This window comes from Schistocerca cancellata, chromosome 1 (genome assembly GCF_023864275.1).
Source record: "Schistocerca cancellata isolate TAMUIC-IGC-003103 chromosome 1, iqSchCanc2.1, whole genome shotgun sequence".
Classification (NCBI taxonomy): Eukaryota; Metazoa; Arthropoda; class Insecta; order Orthoptera; family Acrididae; genus Schistocerca; species Schistocerca cancellata.
In genome coordinates, this window is record NC_064626.1 from 715317696 (window position 1) to 715331081 (window position 13386).

Consider the following 13386-nt stretch of genomic DNA (forward strand, 5'->3'; position numbering starts at 1 on the left):
TTTCTGTGATACGGATGTTGCACTCATCTGTTTTTATCTCACTTTTGATTTGGCTACCTACATCAGTTGGTGTATATGTAATGCCACATATATGATTAGCTTCTGCACTTTTTTCGTTATATGATTGTTGTGCTGCAGTGTCACATTGAGGCTGAAGTGTCATACCAGCTTCCATGTGTTTATGTTCTTCTTGCTGCTTCATGAGGTACTTCTTGAATTCATCTCGGAAGTAACTGTCCATTGTCTTAAACACACTTGTGCTATACCATAATAAAATTCCTATGAGGAACACTCCTCGAAACATACCTGCGAGAGGAAGCATAACGATTACCAGTTTGCAAAACTTTGCAATCCCTGTGATTGTTTGTCTGATATGTGACCAGCGTTTTAATTTTACAGACTTTTAAATTTTCTTTTAGTTTTTGTGTAGTATCATTTAGTTCAGTCCTCAGAAAAATGACCTAATGATATCCAAAAACTGAGACATGTGTGGCCACGCCATTGTCAAAAAGACCACAAAAGAATTTGCTATAACAAAGAGTCTCATGTATTCCACACCTTCCGAAGAACGCAGCCAACTTCCAAATCCTTGATTTTCATCACTATCAGAAAGGTCACCTGTGTCAATAGGCTGAGCTTTTTCTTCTGTAACTGCTTCTGTTGTATTGTTTGCCTGTTTACGTTTCTTCATTATTAACTGAAAAAAAAAAAAACAGTTCTGATAAAGAATGTGGTTGTTGAGTGAAATCTTACAGGTGAAATATTTCTACTGCCTAGTATTTTATGATATACACTTAAGTTTTACGGCAAACCATAATACTATAACTTGATGTCTTTGTTACTTAATACCTTTATTAATTGCTAAACTGCACATTTAATTTATCTAATGTAGTCATATCTTTGCATATAAGGTGTCTTTGTTTTCACAGAAAATATTTTACAGCTGATTTGTGTTTCAGGTTTTGTATATATTCTCATTAGAAATTAAAATATTAAATCCAAAGAAGTAAGTCTGAAATCTTTTCTTAGGGAAAACACAGGTACATTAATGTTAATGTTGTGCAGTGTATTTTTTATATATGGTTATATAATTGTATTAATCTTCAAAAATGATTTAAAATGGTTGAAAAGCCTGTTTAAAAGGTCTGTGTCATTATATAAGCAGTTTGGCAGGAGTATTGCAGACAAAATTTTTAATTATCATTTCTGAAACACAAAGCAGGCAGGAATGTGAGTGGCTAAATGAACTCCTAAACAAAACAACTATTGATGGTGTAATAGCACTGAAACATAATAGAAGCAGTCTTGCTGTACTTGAGGTGGGACTGCCGGCCGTGGTGGCCGAGCGTTTCTAGGCGCTTCAGTCCGGAACCGCGCGACTGCTATGGCCGCAGGTTTGAATACTGCCTTGGGCATGGATGTGTGTGATGTCCTTAAGTAAGTTAGGTTTAAGTAGTTCTAAGTTCTATGGGACTGATGACCTCAGATTTTAAGTCCCATAGTGCTCAGAGCCATTTGAGGTGGGACTCTCACATTCATTTACTGTTTAAGCAAGTTTGGGAAAAATAATGCTTTTACAAATAACCTCAATATGATTAACCAGGTTAATTCTTCTGTTTTTCCTACAATGAAAATTAAGGAAGTAATGTTGCTAGATAGAGACTAATAGAATCAAGTTGAAAAAGGTGTGTCACACTGTGGGAGAGGACTTTGCTAGAATGAAGTTACTGTAGCATTAGTCCATAATAGGCAGGAGCTGATCTCATATTTGCACAATTGAATGTTTGCAGTTTACGAGACCTCATGTGCATAACTTCTCAGCACTGATGATCAGCTGTGAGGATGAGACGTGCATTGTTAGGACTGTAGAGTTTCCAATCAAAGAACAACAGAAGATGCTATGAAGCCTCAGAGTGTGGGTATGCACTATGTTGTATCAGACTAACTTAATAAATGTAAAGTTTTGCTGCCTTCGTTTTTTTGACGGTTGAAGGTTAGACGGTAGTATGCCAGTCATTGTTAAAGACAGAAGAAAAAATAAAATAAAGGCATTTCAAAGGCAGCCTTGCAATAACTTGCTCTGAGCGATAATAAAGAAACATATAGCATTGACCTAGATCCTTCAGCTTGAATGGTAATGAAACAGTTAAAATAATCTTGTGTTTTTATGATCAATGTTGTGACACTCTCTAGGTCACACATTTCTGTAGAAGAGTTTGTATAGTAAGACGTGCGGTCCCAGTCAAATACAACAGTGGCTTCTAAATTCAGATCCAATCGTGTTGGTCAGTTCTGTTACTTAAGGGAAACTCCCCATTGCACCCCCTCAGATTTAGTGGTAAGTTGGTCCATTGGACGGTCTGTCAAAAACGGAACACAGATAAAGCATGAAAACAGGAAGGAAGTGGACTGATCTGTGGAAAAAAAGAAGAAAAATAGAAACAGTGAATGGTCCAAAATTAATGTCTGCAACATTGTTATATGTAGTGTCTTGATTGTGTGATCATGGTGTCAGACCGTGAAGCAGCAGGTCTGGATTCAAATCTCTCTTGTACCCCATATATACAAAATCACAAACTGTCCGTCCGGTCATTGACGTGTTTGTTCGCTGTCTTGAAATCTCCGTCTGTGCCATGGCATAATATCGATTTGCAAGAGTGACGTGTAGCAAAGGGACCTCCAGACGTATTTATCTCCTATTTGTTCCACATAGATAGGTATACATGTTATGCTTCTTGCATTCTGTTTTGGAAGCTTTGACTCTTGAATTCCTTCATTGTAACATAGTTCACACCTGTTGATTTGTTTTTGTTGTTTCTGTGAGAGCTATTCGGAATCTTGCCTGCTCTCACTATTCATCACAGAGTATGTCATGTGGCAAGAATACATTGTCGTTGCAAGCAAATGTGATGAATAGTGAGAGCAAGTGAAATGCCACATAGACATCTCACAGACATGAAATCAACAAATAAATAGGTGTGAGCTATGTGACAACAAAGGAATTCAAGTGTCACAACTTCCCATGTTGCAGCAGACATTACAGCATGATGTACGCGCGCGCTCCCACACACTCACACTCACACACACACACACACACACACACACACACACACACACTTGAATACAGCGAACACACACATCAATGACCGGGCAGACAGTTTGTAATTTTGTGGAAAAAAATATACATATATGGTGTACGAGTGAGATTTGAACCCAGATATGATGCTTCAGTCATAACATCCTGACCACACAACCATGACACTGTGGATAACAATGTTTCTCTGTGTTGGGCTGTTCACTGTTCCTATTTTTTTTCTTTTTTCTACAGTTCAGTAAACCTTCTTCCTTTTCTCATGCTTTATCTGTGTTCAGCTTTTGATGAGCTGTCCAATGGGCTAACTTACCACTAACTGGGAGGGGTGCAATGGGGAGTTCCCCCTTTCAGTTGGACATGTTACATGGCTGCGTGCAACTGATGTCTGTAGATGTGACATTGTTAGCTCCTAATCCTAAAAAAGAGCCAAGAGGGGACAAATTTAGAACAGTACCAGTGATTGTTCGTAGTAATTTTGCTCTCTTTTTCTCCATTGTCTTTCTTTCCCTTCCTGAAAATTTTGAAAATGCTTGATTATGAATATAGAGTTTCTCTTTCTGTATTTGAAAGGGACATCTCTCTCTTTTAAGTCATTTTGTCTTGCAGTTATTTATTTATTAATTTATTTATTTGTATTGGTGAAATATATTTAGACACCATAAAAATATATGAAGAGAGGGAATGAAAGAAATAATCATATAGAACCATAACACTTTTTATACCAGTTCACAGTTTTGAATATGACTTGCTGATAAGTAACATGTGGCCCTGCAGGTGTAATTCTGCCACAAATATGTGTTCTTATGCCAACAGTGGGTGCTGAGTATTAATTGTTCGCTCTAAGAAGACTCTTCGAATAGTGGCTGGCAGGAGCAGCTTATCAATTGAAATCACATTTGACCCCTGTCAAATGTAAACAAGGCTGTATTATTAATTATAAATATTTAAACATGAATGTTCTCTGTATACAATTGTAACCATAGGAAAAAATGGCATGGAAACAATGTGGCTTTAGTGTACCAACACAGTATTGAAAGCTAAGGTTCATAATCATCAGAAACATGTGAACATGTTTCAAAGTCATAAACCATCTTCTAACTTTTTTTGAAATAGTTACTCTTGTCAGTTACTGTGTCAAGAGTCTTCTTAGACTGAACACTCAGTAAGTAGTGGTCTGCATTAGCAAATAAAGTTCATGATTAAAACTGTTTGCATATGTTTTAATTTTGGATCAACAGTTAATACCAAAGGTTATATAAAGCCTGAAAAATATTTAGCTGTTATAGCTGGACATTTTGGTCATTCTGAGAAGTATAGGTAGAAAGGTCTCCCAGGCAATAGTGCCATACCATCATCCTCTCCCACCCCCACACAAATAAGATATGTCTACAAATTGTTCTGTCACTGTACATAATGCTCATGGATGTTGCTATTCAGGCTGTGATTTAATGTTTCAAATATCACCAGAACAGTTTCGGCACAAGCATACCAAGTGGGGAAATTTGTTTTTTAATTTTTATGCAATGAGACTGGTATGATCTCCACAGGGTGGATGCAGAATTGCTAAAAGATTAGTGCTGATTGACAGTTTGTGAGTTTGAAAATGTATAATTGCTTTGGCAACTTTCAGTTGAATGTTGCTTCAATATATGGAAGTAAATTATTTGTGAAGATTAATGTTTATTGTATTAGCCAAAATTAGAATTCATCAAGGTGCACACTCATGTGATCATCTGTGATCATGCCCATCCTAGTTTTTGATTCTTACAGAATCTGCTTTGCCCAATGGTTTCCTGAAACTAGAAGTAGAAATAATAACCATGATTGAACACACTGCCACTCTGTCTGGTATCACATTTGTCATCACAGCATTATTTATGAACCTGTTTCCCATTAGTAATGATATTTCAACATTTATCTGTTCTGATTAAAAAATATTTATCAACTGGCGGATAGTCTAGAATAGTTGCACTGCTATTACTAATTTGTTTTGTGCAGCAATGTTTGAATGTTTGCCATGTGGTGTTATGTGACCACAAGGAAATGTGTCAACTGTTGGTTGTTAGTACCCAATGAAAGAAGCATGGAGACAAATTGTGTCATAAGTACTTGCCTAAAATCTGATCAGATACATAACTATTCAACGATTTAGGCCTAAAAGACAAATGGTGGTCATAACCTTTAAAGTTTACAATATTTTTTGTTCCATAGAAATAATAATTTTGTGTCACATGATTTACAGTTGAAATCACAGTGTAAAGTATATTAAACATCAGAATAACGGAGTTACTGACAGCTAGTTGTTTACAGGGCAGCTATAACAATGAATCAGTGCACAAGTTTGGTCACACCTTCCCTCCTGTCCACAGCTGTCAAATCGTTCTACTGCTTCAGCTGTGGACTACAGTTTTGGTCCTTAATATTATCGTTGTTATTTTTTTGTTGTATTTTTTGTTTCACTGTGTGGTATGTTTCTTGTACAGAATATGTGAAATTAATTATTGAAGTGATAAGACTAGCATGTTCCTGCAAAGAGAACTTGATACTGTATGTTAATTGGGAACATATGAACGTACTTGGCATGGAACCGTGCAGCAGAAGCCACTCGAGTCATATTGAGCTTGCGCGTAGCAGCGATCCAACATCTGTCTCCCCCCCCCCCCCCCCCCTTTCATGCTTAACTGTCATTTTGTTAGATTGAGTCTGGTATAATGTCAGGTGTGGTGTCAACATTTGAACTGTGCAGTAGAAGTAGCTGAACTGCTAACATCCACATTCATTGGCATAACCAATTCTGTCAAATTGTCTCATTCCAACCTAACCTACAACTGAAGGTTGTGCTACAGATCAGTCTACCATCACCTCAACCTTCATTCTAAAAAAGGGCTGTAGTTGTTTATCAAATTTGTTAGCAACTGTTTAAGGGAACCTCTTCTAACCTCCTGTAAACATGAATAATATGCAAAGAATCTTCAATAATTTCAATTTTGACATTCAAAATGCATTGCCTCTGTTCTTATCTGTCATTACGTACAAGATTGTGTTAAGTTTTTGGCTACGTTAAGGCAATGCATGTGAAATTTACATACCATAGAGGTAATGTACCCTGTCTGACATTACTCCTATCTAGGCTGTATCTATGGTTAGTTCCCAGGCGTCACTTGCAGCAGCTTAGCAATGCAGAAATAGTTTTCATCTGCATGAGTTAAAGAATAATAATCCAGTATAGTAAGGTGCGATTGAATTGACACAAAGTAAATAAATTTAGCCAGAAAATTGTGCTTAATGCAACTCAGGCTTATTGATGTCTAGTTTATTTGATGGCCATATTTTTATAGAGCAACATATTGTAACAAACAGCAACATAAACATGGCAGTGAATGTAATCTGTGTGATTTACCTTCTAGAGTTTTGTTCCTAGATCTGAAGCAAAATTGTTCAAGGCTCGTGGAAATGTTCTGTGCAATTTGCAGCATATACCCTTAAACAAAGAAATATGATTGTGATAAGCTGCCACACAAGATAGAGGCAAGATAAGCAGAGCCCAAATGAATCAAACTGAAAAAAATATTTTGTAAAATATACTCAGTAGTGTGAAATTATGTTCCATGTTAGTTTCTGGGTAACTTACATGTTGACCAGTAAGCTTTAAAGAGTTTGTGTGTTTATTGAACCTACTCTGTAATTTAAAATTAGCTGTAATTCACTACATGCTCTCTCTCTCTCTCTCTCTCTCTCTCTCTCTCTCTCTCTCTCTCTCTCTCTGTGTGTGTGTGTGTGTGTGTGTGTGTGTGTGTGTGTGTGTGTGTGTGTGTGTTTGTTACACATGTACTGGTTTCATTGCTCTTTCATTAACACTTTCTGATAATTATCTGTTCAATAGCAAATAAGCTTGCATCGCCACGACCACCACCACCACCACAAAACCGCTAAGAAACAAAAAGTACTCGTTTCTGTGAGGTAATGTTTAATGTTAGGTGCATCCAGTTGGGCTGATAATATGGCATTTTGAAACATATGAGCTGATATCTAAGAACATTTGCATGACGATTGAATTTTTACTGTCAGCTGTACTAAAAATAAAAGAAAACTGGGAGTGATATTTGCAGTAAGATCCTGAAATAATAAAAACTGCTAAAACGTATGGAGGGATTATCTTCACTGAATGTTTCCGCATTTAAAACTGTTGCTTTTCTTAAAATAAAATAACTTGTGATATAAAATACAGTAAATTATTCTGATAATTGACGAATTTTGCTTCCGAAGAAATGAGAGAAACCTTGGACACCTGCAACTCCCCTCCCCCTGCCCTCTTGTAACTTTTTCACTAAGCTGTTCATTTACTCTGCTGGTAAGTCTTTTAAAGTAGTTGGTTTGTATTTCTCGATAAACTAACAGTGTGTGACAGTTTATCTGTTCCTAATATTTAGATTTTTGAGACTTGGGCAAATATCAACAAACACATAAGCTTGCATGTTGATATGTTCAATAGTATTAGTTGCCAACATAAAACTGTAGGCTTTGTGCAAGGAGAAATTTACTGAACCTAAGTTTGTTTTTGGAGCTGTGTCTGAAACACACGATTTTTTTCTGTTGCGGTCAGAGGCAATTGATTAAAAATGCATTTGGGAAAATTAATTTTTTCCTCAGGGTCCAGTTTACTGTAATGAAGAATGATATAGGAGTTAGGCATGGTGACTGTCTCTCTAACCACTTCGCATCCTCAGAAATGTGGGATCTTCAACAGAACTTTGAAACAGCCATAAAAAGAGGTCCTGTTTAATGAAGAAAAAAAGTTGAAATTCTTCGTCTCTGACGGATCTGCTGTTTCAAAGATCAGATAACCTATTACTAATGTTGTGGATACGATATGTGAAACTGCCACTTTTCACAATAATGGCAAGAATCTCTTTGACTCCATATAAAAATGTTGATGAGAACCTGAAATTTTTTCTAATAGACAACATGATATCAGTGTTTTTATATGAACATTTGGAAATACTGTACTTTGCAAATTGTACCATGAGAAACTGCCTGCACATTTCATTATGGTCAACAGCGCTTGAGTGTAAGCTTTTTTTTCTCCTCAACTCTTAGTGTGAAGTAGAACTGACTTGAGCAAATGCACATTTGAAAGATGTTTAGTGTGCCAGTGTATAAAACCCACTTGTTTTTATTTTTTTGCTATTATATTGTTATGCCTGCACCTTGTGGCCCAGATCATTATCAAATGGTTAAAGGAAAAAAAGAAAAAAAAACTGTTCCTTAGTTTGGGCTCAGACCATAAATTTTGAATGAGCAGCCACATACCATTATAAAACCCAATTGAATTTCAGTTTAGCATACTTCAGAAATGCCATTTCACACAAAAGAATCTGTGCAGCCTATCATGTAACATAATGAATCAGTACATAAAAACTTTTTCTACTGTTCCACAGACAAAGGATGGCCCTGTTAGCAGTGTTATAACTGACATTATGCTTTCACTTTTTGCCCCAATAGTGGCTGCTGAGTTGTATGAAATGGAAAACTTAATTGCGTTCCTCTGAGTGGATAGTACTTTGTGTTGACTTTAACATCTTGAGTTTCAATGGAATACCTTTGCTGTAATTGAATAGGTTCTCTGACAATTGCTTTGTTTTTCAGTACGCTTCAAATTTTCCTATTGTTTGTTAGTCATACCAAAGTGATGATTAAACTTAATGTTTATCTTTGTTTCCACTTCATCTGGCCCTGGATTTTGGGTTTAGAGACTAGTGAAATCTTGTACCAAATTCTCAGCTACATTGGTGCTTCTTTCTAAATTACTCAGTTGGTATCCTAGACTCATTTTGAAAGAAAATACATCTTTGATGCAAACTCATTGAATGTGCACTTATCTATCCTGGAATGAAATTCTTAATACCACATGGCATGTATTCCATATGGTGTCTGGAAATTTTTGGCAGTTTAGTGTATGAAGTATTAACTCATAAAACCCTTGTTTGCTAGATTCTTAAGTATTACCAGTCAGACAGCAATCCTTACAAACTGAAATTAGTGGAAAAGGGAAAATTTTGTGAAAAACTGTGCTGTTTATGTGTACGATCATTTCAAAAATAGCCCATTAACTCCTGTTGGAAATACTACAAGAAAGGCACTGTGCATTGTGGTAAGACTTATTTTATACTGTATTGAGCATGAATTTTATAAGACAAGTCATGTTGCTCTCTCGCACATACATCCAGCTTCATCTACAAGGCAGGACATTTAGAGACATGTTGCATAATGTGAGTGTCTGTGGATGGCTGTTCTTCCCAAGCACATCTACAAATGATGGGGTTTTACGCTCACTTAAATGCAGCTTCTTTTTGTAATTGCCAGATGGGTGACTGAAAGTAGATGATATCCACTAACATTTTTGCCTCACTACCAACTGGAGACAAGTGTTTAGATACATCCTTTGAACTGTCAAATTAGTCTTCTGCAATGAGGTTAACTATGTGTGTGTACTTCATTAATGGTATAGTTTGAGAGTGCCCTAATTTTGTATGTGATAAGATTATTATAAAAAAACTATGCAGTGATTTTTCTGTCAACTTTAGTGCTGTGTACATTTTAGTAAACATTTTCTACTGGAACTGATTATCCAGCAACAAAGGCATATAACACTTCGAAATTCCAACATTGCTGATGTGTGAGTTCTGCATTTTATTTATTTAATGTTGCTGATCACAATTTCATGGCCTTTTATATGTAATAAACAATGCTCGTCATGTGTTTCCAAATACTGTGTATAAAGTCCAGTGGACATCTCATGGTTGCTTAAATCGATTTTCTAGTCCGGTTCATAAGTTACAAAAAAGATAATGATTATATATGCAGAAGAATAAATGAGAAAGAACATGCAGCCCTTCATGCACCACACCGAGCGGGGTGGCGCAGTGGTTAGACACTGGACTCGCATTCGGGAGGACGACGGTTCAATCCCGCGTCCGGCCATCCTGATTTAGGTTTTCCGTGATTTCCCTAAATCACTCCAGGCAAATGCCGGGATGGTTCCTCTGAAAGGGCACGGCCGACTTCCTTCCCAATCCTTCCCTAATCCGATGAGACCGATGACCACGCTGTCTGGTCTCCTTCCCCAAACCAACCAACCAATCATGCACCACATTTTTCTGTTTAGATATTTCCACTTTTTGTTCTTTCTGCTATGTATGCAACCTTCTACCTAAATTTTTGTAGGTGTTTTTTGAAGAACTTGTCAGTGTACAATAATGTACCCAATGCACATGCATGAAGTAATAAAGGGAATTTCAAGCTGAGTAGTCAGCAAGAAAAAATTTAATTAACACATCAGATTTAAACTAAATCAAAAATGAATGCAAAATTTGGAATTTCGACAATTTTGAATAAGAAACTTCCTGACAGATTAAAACTGTGTGCCCGACGGAGACTCGAACTCGGGACCTTTGCCTTTCGCGGGCAAGTGCTTTACCATCTGAGCTACCGAAGCATGACTCACGCCCGGTCCTCACAGCCTCACTTCTGCCAGTCATGCTTCGGTAGCTCAGATGGTAGAGCACTTGCCTGCGAAAGGCAAAGGTCCCAAGTTCGAGTCTCGGTCGGGCACAAAGTTTTAATTCGAGATACTGGCAGAAGTGAGGCTGTGAGGACCGGGCGTGAGTCGTGCTTCGGTAGCTCAGATGGTAGAGCACTTGCCCACGAAAGATAAAGGTCCCGAGTTCGAGTCTCGGTCGGGCACCCAGTTTTAATCTGCCAGGAAGTTTCATATCAGCGCACACTCTGCTGCAGAGTGAAAATCTCATTCTGGAATTTTGAATAGACTTGTCAATCCAAGTAAAAGTATTTAGAAGGGGAAAGTTTACTGTATAAATAGTGATGCTGTTACTAAATAGACAGTGTGTGCTGTGTGACTGTCTATATCACAAAATGATCTCCATAAGTAAAATGACATATTTTCTGGAAACTGAGCTGAATTTGAATATTCTGTGAGAAGTTTTGTCACAGAAATCCAGAAGATTTGGATGGTTATAAGTGAAGTGCAGCTACTCACAGAGGTCCAGTATGAGCTGTAATTATCGTATAACAGTGAAACTGGGTAGATATGCTAATTCATTAATGTGGAACAAATTTATGATGGAAAAAGGTAGTTCCAATTTTGGTCATCAGGTGTAAATCTGGCGCTTTTTTCCGTTGATGTTTCCAGTGCTTTCACTGAACAAATTATGTAAGTAGAAGTTGTTGATTTTATCATCATAATGCCTTTGTCACGTGTCTAAGATTTTTTGCCCATGTCCTGTTCCTAATCCGTGACTCATGGAAACGTTTCTATACAACTTTCTTGCATTCACAATGCCAGATTTGCACCTGGCGGCCAAAACTGTAACTTATTTTTTTCCCAGCATAAATCGCTTCCGCATTAAAGCGTTAGAATATCCACAAAATCTCACTGCCATACGACAATTACAGCGTACGCTGGACCTCTTTGGGTACATGCATATTAATTGTCCAGTGTGATATACCCAACACACTTCAAAAAAGACACTACCCAGATCACCACTGATCTCCAGATCAGAATGTGTTAGCTGCTCGATGGCAGAGGCGATCCAGGTTTCTTTGTGGAATTATATCTGTTGTGCATTTGAATATTCACCCAAACCAGTGTTTGCATCTTTCTTCAGTCACAGTTATTACATTTCTAACAGATCACTTGGGCCTGGATTTTAATGACAAGTCATATTTTTTTCTGAACCATAGTGTGAATTTTAGATTAATTTATACACAAATCTGGGCATTTTTGTGTCAAAAAATTGTTTTGATTGTGCATATAAAGTCATATATCAACAAATTTTAGTAATAGGTCATATTGTAGCGAACTTTAAATACAGTAGGTCATATTTCCGTCGACTTTTGCCAAAAATTCATATACTGTTTTTCTCCTCTATCTTACGGGACACACGAATAAGAAAATGAATATGTTGCTCATGAGACAATATTTAACTGCTATTATGAAAGATAAACAGATAAATTAGTACACAGCTTAATTTCTCAGGACTGTAGCAGAAAATCGGTGTACCACAACAGTCGTTTCGCGAACATAAAACATTGTTGCACAGAGTTAACAATTCACTCTCAGAGCCAACAAAGGCGGCTTCTGCCGTAATAATCCTCGCAGTCACACAGGTGTTCCCAGTAACCAGTTTGAATACGGCCTTTGCCTTGTTCAACATGCCTAAAGGAAAGTGCTCCAACAGCGTGAAGTTGAGAGGATATGTTTGAGAATTTGGAGAGAAGTTCTTTAGTACTGATGGGAAAATATTATTTTGTAAACTGTGTGAAGTTAATGTTAGTGCAGAAAAGCACTTTAAATGTGCAACAACACTGTAATACCGCTAAACACAGCAGCTGTGTGAAACAAAGTGCTGAAAATAACAGCAGGCAAACACTGTTATTTGAACAGACAGGTCAATCGTCAACCGTGCAATCATTCTGCAAGGATTTGTGTAAGATGATGGTGTCCTGCAACATCTCATTGGGAAAGCTGAAGAATCCACGCTTCAGACGGTTCTTGGAGAAGTACACAACGCATCCAGTTTCAGATGAATCTACACTGCGAAAGAACTTTTTATCCGTATGCTACAATGATGTGCTCAACAAAATATGAATCACTATTGCTGAGCAAAAGATCTGGCTGTCGATAGATGAAACTATGGATATTAGTGGGCGATATATTGCAAATGTTGTTGTTGGTGTTCTAAAAGTTGATGGCCCTGGAGATATGTTCGTACTAATGTTTGAAGCTCTTGATAGAATAAACAATTCGATGATTGCTATTTGTTTTAGAACTCTCTGAAGCTATTGTGACCTGATGGTGTGAATAGAGACAACGTTTTGCTGCTTGTAACAGAAGGTGCTTCATATGTAGCTAAAGCAGCCAAAGGGCTTCAGATTCTCTACCCCAGTATGGTGTAAGCCACTTGTCTTGCACATGTGTTGCACAGAGTTGCCGAAGAGGTGCGATCAGATTACTGTGATGTGGACAAATTAATTTCCTGTGGCAAGAAAATCCATGCTAAGGCTCTGCTACATGTGCAGAAATTCGAGGAACAAGCACCTTCCACGCCCCTCCCACCTAAACCTGTCCTTACATGATGGGGTTCTTGGCTTAATGCTGGTGAGTATTACTGCACCAACTACACCCAAATAAAGGCAATCTTCTGTGAGCTTGATAGTGATGAATCAAGTGCTATCAAAATTGTGGAATAAGTTTTTACAGATGCATTCTCTCG

General features: G+C 37.4%; 1 protein-coding gene and 1 long non-coding RNA gene across 9 annotated transcripts in view; one reads left to right on the forward strand and one right to left on the reverse strand.

Annotated features, from left to right (window-relative positions):
* Window positions 1–13386, forward strand: part of LOC126185003 (ran-binding protein 3) — a 298168-nt gene that overhangs the window by 4841 nt on the left and 279941 nt on the right. For 2 of the 8 annotated variants that reach the window (XM_049927804.1, XM_049927760.1), the window contains exon 2: window positions 960–1040. The exons of 2 other annotated variants lie outside the window; for them this stretch is intronic. The gene's annotated coding sequence lies outside the window, so the exon portion shown is untranslated. Of the gene's footprint in view, window positions 1–959; window positions 1041–1790; window positions 1920–13386 lie in introns of all 8 variants that reach the window. 4 more of the 8 variants (XM_049927751.1, XM_049927730.1, XM_049927787.1 and 1 more) reach the window with 2 other exon arrangements.
* Window positions 574–13386, reverse strand: part of LOC126185055 (uncharacterized) — a 14152-nt gene continuing 1339 nt past the window's right edge. Inside the window, exons 2-4 of the long non-coding RNA XR_007536935.1 lie at window positions 6495–6575; window positions 6184–6290; window positions 574–697 (exon numbers count right to left, since the gene is read on the reverse strand). This is a non-coding gene — a long non-coding RNA (uncharacterized LOC126185055). The remainder of the gene's footprint in view (window positions 698–6183; window positions 6291–6494; window positions 6576–13386) is intronic.